General features: G+C 38.4%; 1 protein-coding gene across 5 annotated transcripts in view; it reads right to left on the reverse strand.

Annotated features, from left to right (window-relative positions):
- The window catches only part of FBXL20 (F-box and leucine rich repeat protein 20), a 99,013-nt gene that overhangs the window by 57,914 nt on the left and 22,325 nt on the right, over positions 1-18,774 (reverse strand). Inside the window, exon 2 of one of the 5 annotated variants that reach the window (XM_030294728.1) lies at positions 4,678-4,801. The exons of 3 other annotated variants lie outside the window; for them this stretch is intronic. The gene's annotated coding sequence lies outside the window, so the exon portion shown is untranslated. Of the gene's footprint in view, positions 1-4,677; positions 7,050-18,774 lie in introns of those variants that run through there. One more of the 5 variants, XM_030294727.1, reaches the window with a different exon arrangement.

An 18,774-nucleotide genomic window follows, 5' to 3' on the forward strand; every position in this document is an offset into this window, starting at 1 on the left:
TTGAGCCTTATGTTGGGTGTAGAGATTACTTAAAAATAATTAATTAAAATAAAATAATAAAGAGCTCTTCCTCTCCTTAAAACAATTTTCCGGGGCGCCTAGGTGGCTCAGCTGGTTAAGTGTCTGACTTCAGCTCAGGTCATGATCTTGTGATTTGTGACTTTGAGCCCCACATCAGGCTCTGTGCTGATAGCTCAGAGCCTGGAGCCTGCTTCAGATTCTGTGTCTCTCTTTCTCTCTCTCTCCTCTCTCTGCCCCTCCCCCACTCATGCTCTGTCTCTCTCTCTCTCTCTCTCAAAAATAGATTTTTAAAAATTTAAGAAATACGGGCACCTGGGTGGCTCAGTTGGTTGGGTGTCCAACTGTGGCTCAGGTCATGATCTTGCGGTTCGCGAGTTCCAGCCCCAGGTGGGGCTCTGTGCTGATAGCTTGGAGCCTGGAGCCTGCTTCCGATTCTGTGTCTCCCTCTCTTTCTGCCCCTCTCCTGCTCGTACTCTCTCTTTCTTAAAAATAAACATTAAAGATTTTTATTAAAAAATAAAACAAAATAATTTTCATAAAGAAACCAAGAGTTAAAGCTACATAAGCTTTTTACTATTTTTTTTCCTATAAGTAATTTTTACTGATTATGACATTCCTTCATTCAACTAACACCAGATGTTTTTCCGATTGGCTGATTTTCTTGCCAGAATCTAAGAGGAAAAACATTTTTGTATGGCTAAATAAACCTAAAACAAAGTAAGTTTGTAATTCCTCTGCCTAACATCTTGTTCCTAGTAGAAATAAAATTTCATAAAAAAAAAAAAACTAGGGGCGCCTGGGTGGCGCAGTCGGTTAAGCGTCCGACTTCAGCCAGGTCACGATCTCACGGTCCGTGAGTTCGAGCCCCGCGTCAGGCTCCGGGCTGATGGCTCGGAGCCTGGAGCCTGTTTCCGATTCTGTGTCTCCCTCTCTCTCTGCCCCTCCCCCGTTCATGCTCTGTCTCTCTCTGTCCCAAAAATAAATAAACATTGAAAAAAAAAAAATTAAAAAAAAAAAAAAAAACTATGGCCAATACATTACCATCTCATGAGTAAATTTATCATAAGAAAAGAAATTCCTAGATTAAAAATGTCATGGAAGGGATACACGTAGAAAACAGACACATTACTTAATAGGTCAAACTTTCTGCTTTGGACACCTTTTAACATCTGACTCAACATTCTGAGCTTTCTTTCATCCTGACTTCTGTCCTGTTTACTAACCAAAATCTATATCCACTACCACTGCTCCAGTATTCATTGCTCTCAGTATAAAATAAGTATACACTTTCATTCTGTTTCCTGTTGGTTATTTCTTTCACTTACTCGGTTTTAACTATCCCCAGCAACATTCTAGGGCCCTGAGGACTCCGTGAACTTTTGATGGACTACTGGGTATGACTGGAGCTCATTTTGGGTGCTGCTAAATCCAGGAAATCTTCCATGCCCTACTGAAAACTTCTTTCCAGGTCATGACGCGAAAGGAAAGAACGGAAAATTCAAAGTAGCAATATAATTACTTGTGCTTCTCTCTCCTCCTCCTTCACTTCCCTTAGCCCCACCCCACCTATATACACACTAGAGAACTAAGAGTAGATACAGCCAGGCAATAATGGGATTTGACTCAGGATTAGCAAGTATTTAACCTCTAATCTCATATTCCAAAATGTCACAGGGGTTGGTAAATCAAGGGAAAGTAGAGTTTGATTTCCTCATGTACAAATTCTAGTCAATGTGCCAGAAATTGAAAACTGGCAGAAGCTGTGGAATTTTCCAAGACATATGTCAGATAGTAATTTTACAATTCACTGACAAACACACGTTCTAAATCATCTCACTGTTATGGAAATATTTCCAAAGCAATAGTATTTTAACACAGCCACGGTATATATTTGTAGTAAAAGCATTCCCCTGTTTTAGATAACATAGAAACAAATAAAGTACACAGCACCCTAGATATCCTAACTGCATGCCAGAAATTATATTTAAATTTAAAAAGAACCAAGAGAAACAATGTTAAATTAGAACAAAGATTTTTTAAAGAAGAAGTGAAGAAATAACTTTGCGAGAAAGTCATTAAGGGAAAGGGATACCAAGTTAATAGACCAAGGAAATGTATTAGACTTCTTAGGCCATGATATGAGCTAGACAATGGTCCTATTATGAACAAGACAGCTAAACAAAGGATGAATGATATAGCTAGATTATCTGGCTGGTATTAATTAACTGATAAATATCTGAAAAGAGGTCTCTACAATATGCCATACAATTTCACTGAACTTTTTAAATTTTTTATTAAAATTTTTTTTAATGTTTATTTATTTTTGAGAGAGAGAGAGAGAGAGAGAGAGAGAGTACAAGCGAGCAGGGGAGGGGCAGAGAGAGAGGAAGACACAGAATCTGAAGCAGGCTCCAGGCTCTGAGCTGTCAGCACAGAGCCTGATGCAGGGCTCAAACTCACAAACTGTGAGATCATGACCTGAGCTGAAGTCGGATGCTAAACCAACTGAGCCACCCAGGTGCCCCCACTGAATTTTTATATAAAAAATCAACCAAGACAAATGGACTCTGGAAAAACAGCAAACTCTTCCCTATCCGTACATCCTATAGAATCTTCTAGGAGGTTCTTCTGGTATTTGTCTTTTTCTAAATATGCTTGATTTATCAAATTTAGATGTTATCTACTGACATCCTGCCATGGAATATAAGTATTTAGCTTCAACTTCTACCTCCCCCTCCATATTTTTATCACAGTAATTTTATCACAGTCTTTGTTTAAATGAAGAGTCAGTGTGACTATGATTATAGAGAGATACTAGTCCAAGTATTGCTAGGCCAAGTAGAACCATAAGACAATGCAATGTACTTCTGTCTACAAATTAACGTCTACCTCATTTGTTTCTACTTTCTCTATATACAGATTTTTAATGTTTATTTATTTTGAGAGAGAGAGAGAACAAACATGAGCAGGGGAGGGGCAGAGAGAGAGCGAGACAGAATCCCAAGCAGATGCCATGCTGTCAGCACAGAACCCAATGTGGGGCTCGATCCTTCGAACTGTGAGATCATGCGTACCTACGCTGAAATCAAGAGTCGAGCTACCCAGGCATCCCTCTATATATTTTTAACTTTTCCTCAAAAGCTCCAACATTTGTCACATGTCTATCAATATTTTCCATAAGCTCAAACACATCAGATACTGCTTTCTCCTGCAGCTGTACCTTCCCAAAACCCTTTGCTCTTTCTTCTTTTTTACTCTGTTGGGGAATTCTTTGGACTGGCTACAAAGTTGTCACCTTGGGCTCTTCCTCAGCTCTTCTCTTTGAATTCTGCTTCTTGAATCTGATTTCTTTTTCATTGCTATGTAATAAGGGCAACTTGTAAACAAAAAAAGCTCATGAGAACTGAAGTTTTGGGTGGCTCAGCTGGTTAAGCGTCCAACTCTTGATTTCAGCTTAGGTCATGATCTCACATTTCAAGGGTTTGAACAGTGTGAAGCCTGCTTGGGATTCTCTCTCCCCTTTCTCTCTGCCCCTCCCCCATGCATGCATGTTCTTGTTCTCTCAAAATAAATAAATAAATGTTAAAGATAAAGAACTGAAATTTTGGAGCCACTTGTATGTCTAAAAATATCTTTATTGTAGACTCACATTTGATTGACAATTTGGCTGGGAATAAAATTCTAGGTAGGAAATCTTTCCCACTGAAGACAGGAAGACACAGCTTGATGAATTTCTTTTTTTTTTTATTTTTATTTTTTTTAACGTTTATTTATTTTTGAGACAGAGAGAGAGCATGATTGGGGGAGGGTCAGAGAGAGAGGGAGACACAGAATCTGAAATAGGCTCCAGGCTCTGAGTGGTCAGCACAGAGCCCAACACAGGGCTTGAACTCACAGACCACAAGATCATGACCTGAGCCTAAGTCGGACGCTTAACCGACTGAGCCACCCAGGCACCTCAGCATTTCTATCTTTCTATATTACTACTGGGATATGTAACGCCATTCTGATTGGTCCTTTGAATGTAACCTCTAGATACTCTTTCCAGAAGCTTTTAGTAAAGTCTCTCTATCCCCATTTTACTGAAATTTCATAATCAAGTGTCTTGGTCTTTGTCTTTTTACTATTCTTTCAGCTTTTTCAATTTGCAAATCTATGACTTGGAAAATGCTTTGGATATTTTTTGGGTATCATTTCTTACTATTTTCTCTGTCCTCTCATATTTGTATTTCTATTAGTCTAATATTGAACCTCCTGGTCTATCTTTAATTTTAAAAATTAGTTTTCTCCTATTTCCCTCATTTAATCTTTTTGTTCTAATTCCTAGGAAATTGCTTCAATTTTACCTACAATCCTTCCACTATTTTGGGTAGGGGAGATTAGAATACTTTTTATTTTTAAAGGTTATTTCCTGTTGAAAGATTTTCAAAATAACATCCTGTTCTTTTGAAGATGCAACATTCAATCTTAGAGATTAAAACCCTTTTTGCCATCCACCCCAGTTTTCTCCCCTTTGCTCTCTGCCTTGTCTCTTTTATTTGTTTGGCCTCTCATTTTAGAGGCTTTCCTTAACAATCTGGTTATTCTTTGGCTGTACATTCCTATTAATGGCATTAAGAAGCTAAATGGAAGCTCATTGTGATTTCGAAGACCCACCAGTCTGTATGCAGATTTTCATTTAATTCCTTGGCTCCAAACCCCTATCCTCTTCATGCATCTGATGTTCCTGGGTCCAGAACCCTCAGCTTCCATTTTCTTGGAGAAAAAAATCCCCAGTTTCCTAGAGGGGGAAGAAGTAGTTTGCATGATTCAACCACTTCATATAAAACTTTCAAATATTACCTACTTTTTTTTTTTTTTTTTAACATTACCTACTTTTAATCTCAAGCCTCATCCTTGTCTTTTTGGAGACATTTTGTTACCAATGTTGAGTCTCTGGGGAGGTTGTGCTGGGTAAACTCGCTTGCTTGTCTCTGCAGAAAACCCGGGGTGTAACTTCTTCCATTTGGCTAAATTACTTAACACTCTTCTATCCATTTTGTATCTTCTAAAAAATAGATAAAATTTCTCAACTATGGTGGTTTCTTCTTCTTCCACTCATTTTTGTCCCTGGGGTCTTATGCCTCTTTTTATTCCTTTATTGTAATTTTAGTACTATTTGAAGAGGAAAAGAAATACATGTACTCAGTCAAACCACCATGTTTGATAAAAATTCTAGTTTTGGATGTCTAGCATAAAATCATTAAGCACATTTACTAAACTTGTGGAGACCAAAAAACCCATCAGGATAAATAAGACCTTAGAATTACGATTCAATATGATTTCTAAAGGACAGTGTCAAGAGGAAATTAAATAGGGGTAAGTTAAAAAATCTTGCATTTAGATTAGGCAATTACCAGTTACATAAATACAAAACAGGAAACCTGGCTTCACAAAAAACTTAGTTTCGGTTTATTATGAGTCATTTATGTAACTTACTGTGACAAATTTTAAAAGAAAGACTGTATCTTAGGACATTAATGGGAAGCATAAGGACTATATCAAGCTAGAAAACCACCCTACTCTTTATTTTGAATGGTTATCAATAACTCTAATGTCACATTTGAGAAAGGAAACTAATTATCATTTAGAAGATGGATCCCAGGATACTGAGAGGTTCTAAAACTAAGTCTTAGGGAAAATGGTAAAAATGAGATGAGTACTCAAAATCTTGAATGGAAGAACATTTACAGTTGCTATCAAATATCTTGAAGAACTGTCCCTTGGAATCAAGTAGTTCTAGATTATTCCAGATAGCCAACCTAGAAGAATGAAGGCAATTTGTATTAAGACAAACAAAGCTTAAGTAAATTTACAAAGCTATGAGCTCTCTCCATTACTGGTCAGCCCGCCTTCCCAATTTCAAGGATGTGTCACAGAGTAGATTTTCTCATTGAGAAGGAGCTTGAACTAGAGGAAATTAAGTTCTGTACCACTAAAAGAACAGTAGAATTAAAGAAACCAAGAGATGAGGAAGGTCATTATACAATGATAAAGGAGTCAATTCATTAACAGGATATAACAATTGTAAATTTTTATGCACCTAAATATATAAAGCAAACAGTAACAGAACTAAAGGGAGCAATAAACAGCAATATTCCTACTCTCACCAACAGACAGAACTGCCAGGCAGGGAATCAATAAGGAAACAGAAGATCTGACAACACTATAGACCAAATCGATCTTAGAGACATATACAGAACATTCCATCTAACAGCAGAATACACATTCTTCTCAAGTGCATACAAAACATTATCCAGGACAGAACGTGTTAGAGCACAAAACAAATCTCAACAAATTCAATTAAGAAGGACGTTATATCAAGTATCTTCCTTGATCACAATTGTATTCTGATGTGTGTTTTCCAACACTATCAAGCAATTCTCCAATCCTAGTAAACACTAACTGGGTATCCTACAAATTTAACTCAATTCTGACACTATCAGGAGATAGCATCAAATCCCACAGGTTAAGGGCTTAGTCCTATAAGACTCCCCACTTCAGATGCCACCTGCGGACCTAGATTGTTACCTGTGCTCCTGACCAACTGGCTATAAATTGGTGGTCCCCATGATCCCCTCTTTAGGCTCAATTAATTTGCTAGAAAGGCTCACAGAACCCAAAGAAACATTAACTTACATTTGCCAGTTTATTATAAAGGACACAGATGAACAGCCAGATGAAGAGGTATATAGGATGAGGTCCAAAGGGTCCCGAGCACATTAAGAACTGGGGTGTGCAACGCTCTCTAAACCTCATGAGTTTTGAGTTTTTATGGAAGCTTCATTACATGGGCATGATTGATTACATCACTGGCCATCTGTGAGTGATTCAACTCCCAGTCCCTCTCTCCTCCTCATAGGTGGGGCTGGGAGAATAGACGGATGGGATTGAAAGTTCCAACACTCTAGTCATGATTGGTTTCTTTGGCAACCAGCCTCCATCCTTAAAGGCTTACTAGAGGCTTTCCAAAAGTCACCTTATTAACATAAACTCAGGTGTGGTTGAAATGGGCTTGTTATGAATAACAACATGCCATTTCACCTTTATGGCTCTAAACTGAAGAAAAAAATTCAAATATTATAAAAAAAAGATGTTTCCATTGCTCTTATCATTTAGGAAATTCTAAGGGCTTGGGGAGTTGTGAGCCAGGAATTGTGGGCAAAGATCACAACACTTATTCATTATAAATCATAATATAACAAGAATGAAACTACAAATCAGTCACAGCAGGAAAATTGGAAATTTCACAAATGCATGTAAATTAAACAACATACTACTGAACAACCAATGGATCAAAGAAGAGATCAAAAAGGAAGTAAAAAAATATTTTGATACAAACAGAAATGGAAACACAACATAACAAAAGTATGGAACATAGTAAAAACAGTTCTAAGATGAAAGCTTATAATCATAACTACCTATATTAAGAAAAAAAAGGGGTGCCTGGGTGGCTCAGTTGGTTAAACGTCCAACTCTTGGTTTCAGCTCAGGTCATGATCTCACAGTTCGTGAGTTCAAGCCCCACATCGGGCTCTGTGCTGACAGTGTGGAACTTGCTTGGGATTCTCTCTTTCCCTCTCTCTCTGCCCCTCCCCAGCTTGCTCTCTCTCAAAAAAATAAACATCTCAAAAAAAAATCTCAAATAAGCAAGCAAAGATTATACCTGAAGAAACCAGAAAAAGAAAAAACTAAGCCCAAAGTTAGTAGAGGGAAATAATAAAAATTAGAGCAGAAATACATGAAGTAAAACAAACCAATAAGGGTGTCTGGGTGGTTTAGTCAGTTAAGCGTCCGACTCTATTCAGCTCAGGTCATGATCTCAGTTTGTGAGTTCGAGCCCTGTATCGGATTAAGGATTCTGTCTCTCTCTCTGCCCCTCCCCTGCTTGCAAGCAACTTAAAAAAAAAAAAAATAGAAAAGATAAACAAAACTAAGAGCTGGTTCTTTGAAAGGATAAACAAAACTGACAAACCTAGACTAACCAAGGGGAAAAAAGAGGACTCAAATAAATAAAATTATAAACGAAAGAGGAAACATTACAAACGATACCAAAGGAATACAACGGACCACAAGAGACCACTATGAACAATTATACCCTGACAAACTGGAATACCTAAAAGAAATGGATAAATTCCTAGAAACATGACAACCTCAACTGTTAAAGTAATTAAACAAGAAGGCCATTAGACTGAGGTGGCTCTAATGCCTTGGTATGGAAACCAAAACCTCTGTAGCCTCTGTATGCAAACCTGAAGCCAGAGTCAATGCACTGGAATCTGGAAAAAAAAAAAAAAAATCAAACATAAGAACAATCTCAAATAAGGCAACCATTTAAGAGATAGCCAAATAATTTCTTTAATTTCCTTCTGCATCTTATCTATAAAAACCTTTCCCCTGGTCCTATGGGTGGAGCACACCTAAAACATCATCTGGGTTGGCACTGTGCGATTTGAAGCAATGTTTGCTCAAATAAATTATTCAAAATTTTAATGTGCGTCAGTTTATTTTTTTTAACACTTCCATGACTAAATCATGAAAAAGTAGAAAAATCTGAACATACTAGTAACTACTAAGGAGACTGAATGAGTATCTAAAAACCTCCACCAAAATAAAAGCCCAAGACCAGATGATTTCCAGGAAGCATTTAAAGAAGAACCAATGCCAATCCTTTTCAAACTCTTCCCAACAAATTGAAGAAGAAAAAAGAATCACCCAAACCATCTCATGAAGTCAATACTACCTGGTTATCAAAGCCAGAAAAGAAAACTATAGGCCAATATCCCTGATGAATCTAGATACAAAAATTCTCATCAAAATAATAGCAAACCAAGTTCAATAGCACATTAAAAGAATCATGCACAATGATCAAGTGGGATTTATCCCTGGGATGCAATGATAGTTCAGCACACCATCAGTCAGTGTGAGATACCACACTAATATGCCACATTAATTAAAGATAAAAATATCAATCTCATGGGGCGCCTGGGTGGCTCAGTCGGTTGAGCATCCGACTTCGGCTCAGGTCACGATCTCACAGCTCGTGAGTTCAAGCCCTGCATCGGGCTCTGTGCTGACAGCTCGGAGCCTAGAGCCTGCTTCATATTCTGGGTCTCCCTCTCTCGCTCTCTGCTCTCTCCTGCTCATGCTATCTCTCTCTGTCTCTCAAAAATAAATAAAATAAACATTAAAAAAATTTAAAAAAATCAATCTCAACAAATACAGAAAAAATATTTGATAAAATTTAACATCCTTTCATTATAAAAACTGTTGACAAATTGGATATAGAAGAAATATACTTCAACATAATAAAGGCCATATATGACAAGCCCAGAGCTAACATCACACTCAACACTGAACAACTGAAAGCTTTTCCTCTAAAATAAAAAACAAGGGGTGTCTGGGTGACTGTCAGTTAAGCGTCTGACTTTCGCTCAGGTTATCACCTCACAGTTTGTAGGTTCAAGTCCCACATCTGTTGTCAGCACAGAGCCTGCTTCGGATTCTCTATCCCCCTCCCCGCCATTTGTTCTCTCTTGAAATAAATAATACATAAAACTTTAAAAAATAATAAAATAAAAAACAAGACAAGGGTGACCATTCTCATCACTCCTATTCAGCACAGTATTAGAAGTCCTAACCAGAGCAATTAAGCAAGAAAAAGAAATAAAAGGCATATAAATCAGAAGGAAGAAGTAAGTGTCTGCTTGCAGATGACATGATCCTATATATAGAAAATCTTAAAAATTCCACCAAAAAACTATTAGAACTAAATAAATAAATTCACTGAAGTTGCAGGTTACAAAATCAATATACAAAAATCAACTGCATTTTTTAAATAAGTTCAGTTATTTGGAGAGAGAGAGAGCACACATGAGGGTGAGTAGGGGAGGGGCAGAAAGAGAGGGAGAGACTTGGGGCTGGATCTCACAAACCATGAGATCATGACCCGAGCCAAAACCAAGAGTTGAATGCTTAACTGACTGAGCCACCCAGGTTCCTCAATTGCATTTCTATACACTAACAACAAACTACCTGAAAAATAAAGAAAACAACCCCATTTACAACATCAAAAATGATATTTAGCAATAAATTTAATCAAGGGGGTAAAAGATCTATCTGTACACTAAAAACTATAAGACATTGATGAAAAAAACTGAAGCCACAGATAGAAAGATGTCCCCTGTTCATGTACTGTAAGAATTAATCATATTAAAATGTCCATACTACCCAAAGTGTTCAATAGATTCAGTGCAATCCCTGTCAAAATTGCAATGGCATTCCCTCATAGAACTAGAAAAAAATAATCCTAAAATTCATATGGGACTATAAAAGACCCCAAACAGCCAAAGCAATCTTGAGAAAAAACAAGGCTGGAGTCATCACACTTCCTGATTTGAAACTGCATTACAAAGTTACAGTAATCAAAACAGCATGCTATTGGCATAAAAACAGACACATACACCAACAGAACAGATCAAGACCCCAGAAATAAACCCACGCATATATGGTCAACTAATATTTGAAAAGGGACCCAAAAACTTGGGGAAAAGATAGTCTCTTCAATAAATGGTGCTGGGAAAACTGGATGTTCATATGCAAAAGAATGAAGCTGGACATGTATCTTACACCCGTAAGAAAAATTAACTCAAAATGGACTAAAGACTGAAATAAACCTAACACCCAAAACTGTGAAACTCCTAGAAGAAAATATAGTGAAAATACTCCTTGACATTGGATCTTGGCAATGATTTTTTTGATATGACACCAGAAGTACAAGCAAGGAAGGTAAAAATTAACAAGTGAGACTACATCAAACTAAAAAGCTTCCAAGGGCATCTGACTAGTTCAGTCGGTAGATCATGTGACTCTTGATCTCAGGGTCATGAGTTCAAGTCCTACCTTGGGCTGGCATAGAGCTTACTTAATAAAAAAAATTTTTTTAATAAAAAATAGCTTCTATATGGCAAAGGAAATGATCAGCAAAATGAAAAAGCAAACTACAGAATGGGAAAAATTTCTGCAAACCATCTATCTGATAAAAGGGCTAATATCCCAAATATATACTCATACAACAATAGCCAAAAGCCAAGTAACCCAATTAAAAAATGGGCAAAGGACCCGAATAGACATTTTTCCAAAGAAGATATATAAATGGCCAGCAGGTACATTAAAAGGTGTTCAACATCACTAATGATCAAGAAAATGCAAATCAAAACCACAATGAGATATCTCTCATACTTGTTTCAATGGCTATTATTAAAAAGACATGAGACAGTAAGTGCTGGTGAGGGTGTGGAAAAAAGGAAATCCTTGTGTACTCTTGGTGGAAATGTAAACTGGTACAGCCACTATGGAAAACAGTATGGAGGTTCCTCGAAAACTTGAAAATAAAACTACCCTATAATCTTTAATCCTACTTCTGGGTGTGTGTGCACGCACACACACGCACACACACACAGGAATATTATTCAGCCATAAAAAGGAAATCCTGCCTTTTTAACAACATGGATGAGCATGCTAAGTAAAATGAGTCAGAGAAAGATAAATACTGTATAATCTACTTATATGTGGTGGTTGCCAGGGTCTTGAAGGGTGGGGGAAATTGGTAAAGGTGATCAAGGGTTACAAATTTCCTTACAAGATGAGTAAGTTCTGTAAATCTAATGTATAGCATGTTATATAGTTAACATTACTGTACTGTATACTTGAAAGTCGTTAGAGTAGATCTTAAATGTTTTCACCACACACACAAAAATTAACTCTGTGAGGTGATGGATGTGTTAACTAACCTTATTGTTGTAATCATTCTGCAAAATATACAAATACCAAATCATCACACTGTGTGCCTGAAACTTACACATTTACATGTCAACTTTATCTCAATAAAGCTGGAAATTAAAAAAAAAAAGAAACAAAAAGAGAACCAACAGAAATAAATGTAATTTACCTAAGGATTACAGAATGTACTAAAATATAGGTTTATATTTATGGTTATTTTTCCTAAGCATAAATGAAGAATCAAAATTAAAATCAATGACAGGCCAGTATCATTACTATATGTATGATCAAAGTAGGACTTAACCTAGATCATAAGCTTGATGACTCTGTTCTTTGGCAGTATACTTGATCCTATCTCCCCAAACCAGTGGTGATTCCAAGGCAAAATGAAGAAAGTGAGGATGAGATTTTCCACAAATCTACATGCATTCCATTGTTAAATGTTGGGATATCCTTCATATTTTTTAAAGACATTGCTTTTTTTTAATATTTTATTTTTGAGAGAGAGATAGAGTGCAAGCAGGGGAGGGGCAGAGAAAGAGGAAGACACAGAATCCAAAGCAGGCTCCAGGCTCTGAGATGTCAGCACGGAGCCCGATGCAGGGCTCAAACTCACAAACAATGAGATCATGACCTGAGCCTAAGTCGGACGCTTAACTGACTGAGCCACCCAGGCACCCCTTAAGAAATTTCTTTTAAAGTTTATTTATTTATTTTGAGAGAGACAGAGATAGTGCAAGTGGGGGAGGGGGGGAGAGAGAGGGAGGGGGGGAGAGAGAGAGAGAGAGAGAGAGAGAGAGAGAGAGAGAGAGAGAGAGAATCCCAGCAGGCTCCACTCAGTCAGTGTGGACCACCCAAGCGCCCCTCTATGGAACAGTTCTAGGAATAGTTTGGTCGTGAATGACTTTATGAGGTTGCTTGACATCAACCACAAAGAACAAAAACATGCTTATAGATTTTTTTTTTTAATCAACACTGATAGGCATGAGCCTGTTGATAACGTAAGCAAAATTATTAAATTCAGCTATCTTTTCTTTGGGGCCATTCTTTTAATAGGAGGAAGATTCTCTAACCCTTTACCTATTTCACAGAATTCTGGAACTAGGTGAGGGAAAGAGATTGGGAACTTCCAATATTCAATGTGGCAGATTAGTCCGATCCTCCTCTGGGTTTGGGGTCCTAGGTCCTGAACTTCTCAAATTCAATTCCTTCAAAGAACAATCTCCTGACTTCTGCAAGGCAAAGAAGTAGTCTAATTTGCCTTGCCTAGTTTCCCAATTGCTCAGGGAGAAGGGGATAAGCACTGGGAGGAGGGAAGGGAGCAGAGAGGGATCAATTTCTCATTACAGACTTTCAGACAACCCCCGTTCTCAGCCTCCATCTGTGGTATACGGTACTTCCATGCTCTGAGTTTTTTTTTTTTTTTTAATTTTTATGTTTTTATTTATGTTTGAGACAGAGAGAGACAGAGCATAAGCAGGGGAGGGGCAGAGAGAGAGGGAGACACAGAATCCGAAGCAGGCTCCAGGCTCTGAGCTGTCAGCACAGAGCCCGACACGGGGCTCGAACTCACGAACGGTGAGATCATGACCTGAGCTGAAGTCGGACGCTTAACCGACTGAGCCACCCAGGCGCCCCCATGCTCTGAGTTTTTGAGGCAGGTGTTCTGCAGACAAATCATGATCTGCCTCTTGCCACTATTCTCCTCTGTAGATACTTGGGTTTGACCTTCCTCTCCTCTGCTAGGTCACTATCTCTTTTCTGCTTTTTCTCTTTCCATACAAGGAGGATTACAGATGTCTCAGAGTTTAAAACGTAGAGTTTATGTTCCTGTTTTTAATGTGATTTTCAAAAGAGCCTGGAAATAATTTTACTTTGCTGTCTTAAAACCAGAAAGAGGTGGGGCGCCTGGGTGGCTCAGTTGGTTAAGCGTCCGACTTCAGCTCAGGTCACGATCTCGCGGTCCGTGAGTTCGAGCCCCGCGTCAGGCTCTGGGCTCAGAGCCTGGAGCCTGCTTCCGATTCTGTGTCTCCCTCTCTCTCTGCCCCTCCCCCGTTCATGCTCTGTCTCTCTCTGTCTCAAAAATAAATAAAAACATTAAAAAAAATTTAAAAAAAACCAGAAAGAGGTGATTTTTATAATCTTCCAAGTCAAGTAACCTTGAAAATGAGCCAACTACTGTTCAAGTGCTAAATGTTTATGTTTGATAATTAACTCCCAAAGGATAACACAATTGAAATCAAGAATTCAAATGCTCGGTTAAATTAGACTACTACTTGTTTTCAAACAGAGCCTGTATTTTCTCATCTCTATGGTTTTTTATCTTCTACCTAGAAATCTATCCATTTTTAATGCTCTGCTCTATTCACATCCTTCATGAAACCTTCTCTGATCATCTCTGTTCCATAGAAATTTCTCTTTCCTACTTCAGGTTTTCATGAGGAAGAACTTTTTTTTTTTTTTAACATTTATTTATTTTTGAGACAGAGCATGAACGGGGGGAGGGTCAGAGAGAGGGAGACACAGAATCCGAAGCAGGCTCCAGGCTCTGAGCTGTCAGCACAGAGCCCGACATGAGGCTCGAACTCACGGAGCGTGAGATCATGACCTGAGCCGAAGTCAGCCGCTTAACCGACTGAGCCACCCAGGCGCCGCCGAGGAAGAACTTTTTTAAATGCACTCCTGGCTTCTCTATACTTCTTTACTGATAGAGATGGAGTAATTTATCTGAATCTACTTCACTAGTTAATCTTAGAAGAATGGAGAGTAAACTTGGTTCATCTCTGTGTTTCTACTTTTTTAAGGTCTGGAGTAAACATTCTCAACTGCTTTAGGGTCAGACTCCTCTGTGTAGGAAGGCTCAATCCAGTACAGCACTACTTAGAACCCAAGAGGGCCTACTTAAAGAACTTAAGTTAAAAGGCAAAATCTGAGGGGAGCCAGGTGGCTCAGTCAGTGAGCGTCCTACTCTTGATTTTGGCCCAAGTCATCATCTCACAGTTCGTGGGTTCGAGCCCCCACATCGGGCTCTGTGCTGACAGTGTGGAGCCTGCTTGGGATATTCTCTCCCCCCCACCCCACGCTCGCTCTCTCTTGCTCTCTTTCTCAAAATAAATAAACCTAAAAAAATAAAAGGAAAATTTGATTCACACACTGAAAGCTGTGTCCTCTAACCTAGTCTCTATTAACAATAGAAGTGATATTTTGGGCTCTATCTGCCAATCCTGTTTTCTCCATTTGTTTAGAACTTTGGCAAGGATAAGAGGAATGTTTATTTGAGACTTCTTCAGAAATCCCAATATTCTTTAAGTAGATAAATTATCTTGCTTCCCTATAATCCATAGCACATTGCTGATAGTTCTACTATAGAGCTTAAATTTTGCTTACTGTGTTGACGGTCTTCTAACCCACTAGGCTGTATAAGCTTTTAGAAGGGAGATTAACCCAAAAAATAAATATTTGTTGAACCGACTAAAGGGGTAAATGTTTCTTTAAACTAAAAGTAAAGATGATTTTACGGTTCTTTCTATTTCAGTTTATATTCATTCTAAAGTCATAGCTAACAAACACCAGTATTGCCAGATTATAACTAATCTTATACGATTTTGCTTTTCTTTGCCAAATTTCCTCTACAATATGTTGGGTCATTATCACTGTTTCTGGTTTTTTGTCTGTATTCTCTAGGATTTTTAAAAGTTAATTATACATCCTATAAACCTAAAACTAAAAATAATTCAGTTTATATTGAAGAGAGAAATTCAAATGAAATGGATGGAATCTAAGTCGCTATCACAAGTCACCTTTCTATAATACAAGACAAAGACAATAATCACCTGAATTCACTGTCTTAATATATCATCACCAGTGGCTTTAGTATTAAAAAATAAGTAGTACATAAAAATGATTAGGAGAAGGGGCCCCTGGGTGGCTCAGTCAGTGAAGCGTCCAACTTTGGCTCAGGTCATGATCTCACAGTTTTTGAGTTCAAGCCCCACATTGGGCTCTGTGCTGACAGAGAGCTGCCTGCTTCGGCTTCTGTGTTTCCCTCTCTCTCTGCCCCTCCCCTGCTTGCACTCTGTTCCTCTCTCTCAAAAATAAATAAACATTAAAAAAATTTATTTAATGATTAGGAGAAGACATAGCCAAACTAGTAGTTGTAGTCACTCTTCTGCAAAATAAAAATTAGAAATTGAGAAAGCACATTTTTAGTATAATTGGAGTATTTCAAAATTAGGGAGCCAGGATAGGGTCCTTTCAAAAACCTGAGATCAGGGGCGCCTGGGTGGCTCAGACATGATCTCATGGTGAGTTTGAGCCCCGTGTCAGGCTCTGTGCTGACAGCTCAGAGCCTGGAGCCTGCTTTGGACTCTATGTCTCCCTCTCTCTCTGCCCCTTCCCAGCTTGCGCCCTCTCACTCTCTCTCTCTCTCAAAAATAAATAATCGTTGAAAAAAAACCACCTCAGATCACAAGTGTACTCAGAGGCAAGATCAGAGCCTATGGTGAATAAGGAATTTAAAAATCCCATCTCTCCATAAACATAACCAAAAAACTGGCAAAACAAATTATTTTTGAACTTTGGAAATTAACTAAAGGTATGCAACAACCCAAGGAGTGTACGTGTAAGAAAAAAGGCTGAATCTCAGTAAGAACAGAGTTTTGTGTTATTTTAACTTATCCCAATCCCCAGATCAGCAGTACCTTTGAAAATAACAGTTTGCATTGTTGGTTAATGAAGAACCAGAACAGACTTCACTTTCAATGTGTTGTAATTATTTGTCTTGACCTGTCTGGTTGCTTCCTGAAAGACTGGCTCAAAAGGTTTGTCTTTATTTTGCTGGACTCAAAAGAAGCCTAGTTAGTACTAAAGAAACTACCCTACTTTGTCCAAAACTTTAACAGGCAAATGTTTTAGTCACTGCTGTCCAAGAGACAGATAACAGAGCAAACAGCAGACTAACCAAAGAGCTAAGGAGGAAAGGGTCAGAGAAAGAGATGTCCATAAGGGTGTTGAAAGCTCCAAAGTATTCCTGGAAATCTAAAGGTCCCACACATGCCCAGTGTTGTACACATGCTCAAGAAAGACCTGGGAAGTTCCTAAACTGTCCCTTCTGGCTGATCTTAAGGGTCTGCAGAAGCAGGAAGTAAAGGCTAAGGCATAACCATAAACTGTCTGAGTGTTGAAGGCATGTCCCAACATGTACAAACAGCACCTCAGCAAAAACTAAGAATTTTTGGTTGCAGGTATTTTAAGGAAATCTCTGTAATATCATTAGCTGACTACTAAACTAATGGCTACACACGCAAAGAATATAAACTACAGAATTAGTTCAGAAAAGACACTACACAGACAATCCTACAAAAATAAGCAGGACCAACAAACCCTGGAGGGGAAAGAATGTTATTTCTAAAGGTGCCACATTTTAATATTCAAAATGTCCTGTTTTTAACCAAAAACTACGAAGCATGCAAAGAAATTATTTGTAAATCATACATATGATAAAGGTCTAGCATCCAAAATAGAGAATTCTTACAACTCAACAATAAAAATATAAATAACCCAATTAAAAAATGTACAAATAGGGGCCTGGATGGCTCAGTGGGTTAAGTGTCTGACTTCGGCTCAGGTCATGATCTCACAGTTCATGAGTTCGAGCCCCACGTCGGGCCCTGTGCTGTCAGCACAGAGGCCGCTTCGGATCCTCTGTCCCCCTCTCTGCACCTCTCCGGCTTGTGCTCTCTCCCCCTCTCTCAAAATAAGTAAGCTTAAAAAAATGTTTGCACATTTTTTTGCACAAGGGCGCCTCGGTGGTTTAGTCGGTTGAGCGTCCGACTTCAGTTCAGGTCGTGATCTCACAGCTCGTGGGTTCAAGCACCACATCAAGCTCTGACTGAGCCTGTTTCAAAGTCTGCGTCTCCCTCTCTCTCTGCCCCTCCCCCGGCTCACACTCTGTCTCAGAACTAAAATAAACATAAAAAAAATATGTGCCAATAATTTGAATAGATGTTTCTCCAATGATATACAAATGGTCAAAAGTACATGAAAACATGATCAACATCATTAGTCATTAGGGAAATACAAAACAAAAACACCATGAGATAGCACCTCACACCCACTAGGATGCTATAATTTAAAAAAGGCCAGGGGGTGGGGGGAGGGAAAAAAAAGAACTGGAACAACTGTTACTAAGGACATGGAGAAATCTGAACCACTGTACATTGTTGGTGGGAATGGAAAACGGTACAGCTGCTGTGGATAACAGTCCAGCAGCTCCTATTTACGTTAAACATAGAATTACCACACCTTCCACTCTTATACACCCATAAGAATTGACAACAGGTTTCAAACACATATTTGTTCATATGAATATTCATTGTGGCAATTTACAATAACCAAAAGGTGGAAACAACCCAAATATCTGTCAGTGCATGAATGGATAAACAAAATGTGGTATATCAATACAATTAATTATTCTGTCATAAAAAGGAATGAAGTACCAATACACGCTACACATGCAACATGGATTAACCTTGAAAGCTACTGCTAAGAAGCCAATCACAAAAGTCTACATACTAGATGATTCAATTCATTTGAAAGTCCAGAAAAGAGAACTCTACAGAGACAGAAAGTAGATCAGTGGTTGCTTAGAACAAAGGGGTTGTGGGGGGATAGTGGGTAATAAAGGGTACAAGTTTCTTCCTCAAGTATAGAATATATTCCAGAATTAACTGTGGTGATGGTTTGCACATATCTGTGAATATACTAAAAGCCACTGCATTGTACATTAGAAAAGGGGAAATATATTTATGTGAATATCTCAATAAAAAATTAAAATGTGGGGGTGTCTGGGTGACTCAGTCAGTTAAGCTCTGACTCTTCATTTTGGCTCAGGTCTTGTGGTTCGTGGGTTCAAGCCCCTTGTTGGGCTTTGTG

This window comes from Lynx canadensis, chromosome E1 (assembly GCF_007474595.2).
Source record: "Lynx canadensis isolate LIC74 chromosome E1, mLynCan4.pri.v2, whole genome shotgun sequence".
NCBI classification, from domain to species: domain Eukaryota; kingdom Metazoa; phylum Chordata; class Mammalia; order Carnivora; family Felidae; genus Lynx; species Lynx canadensis.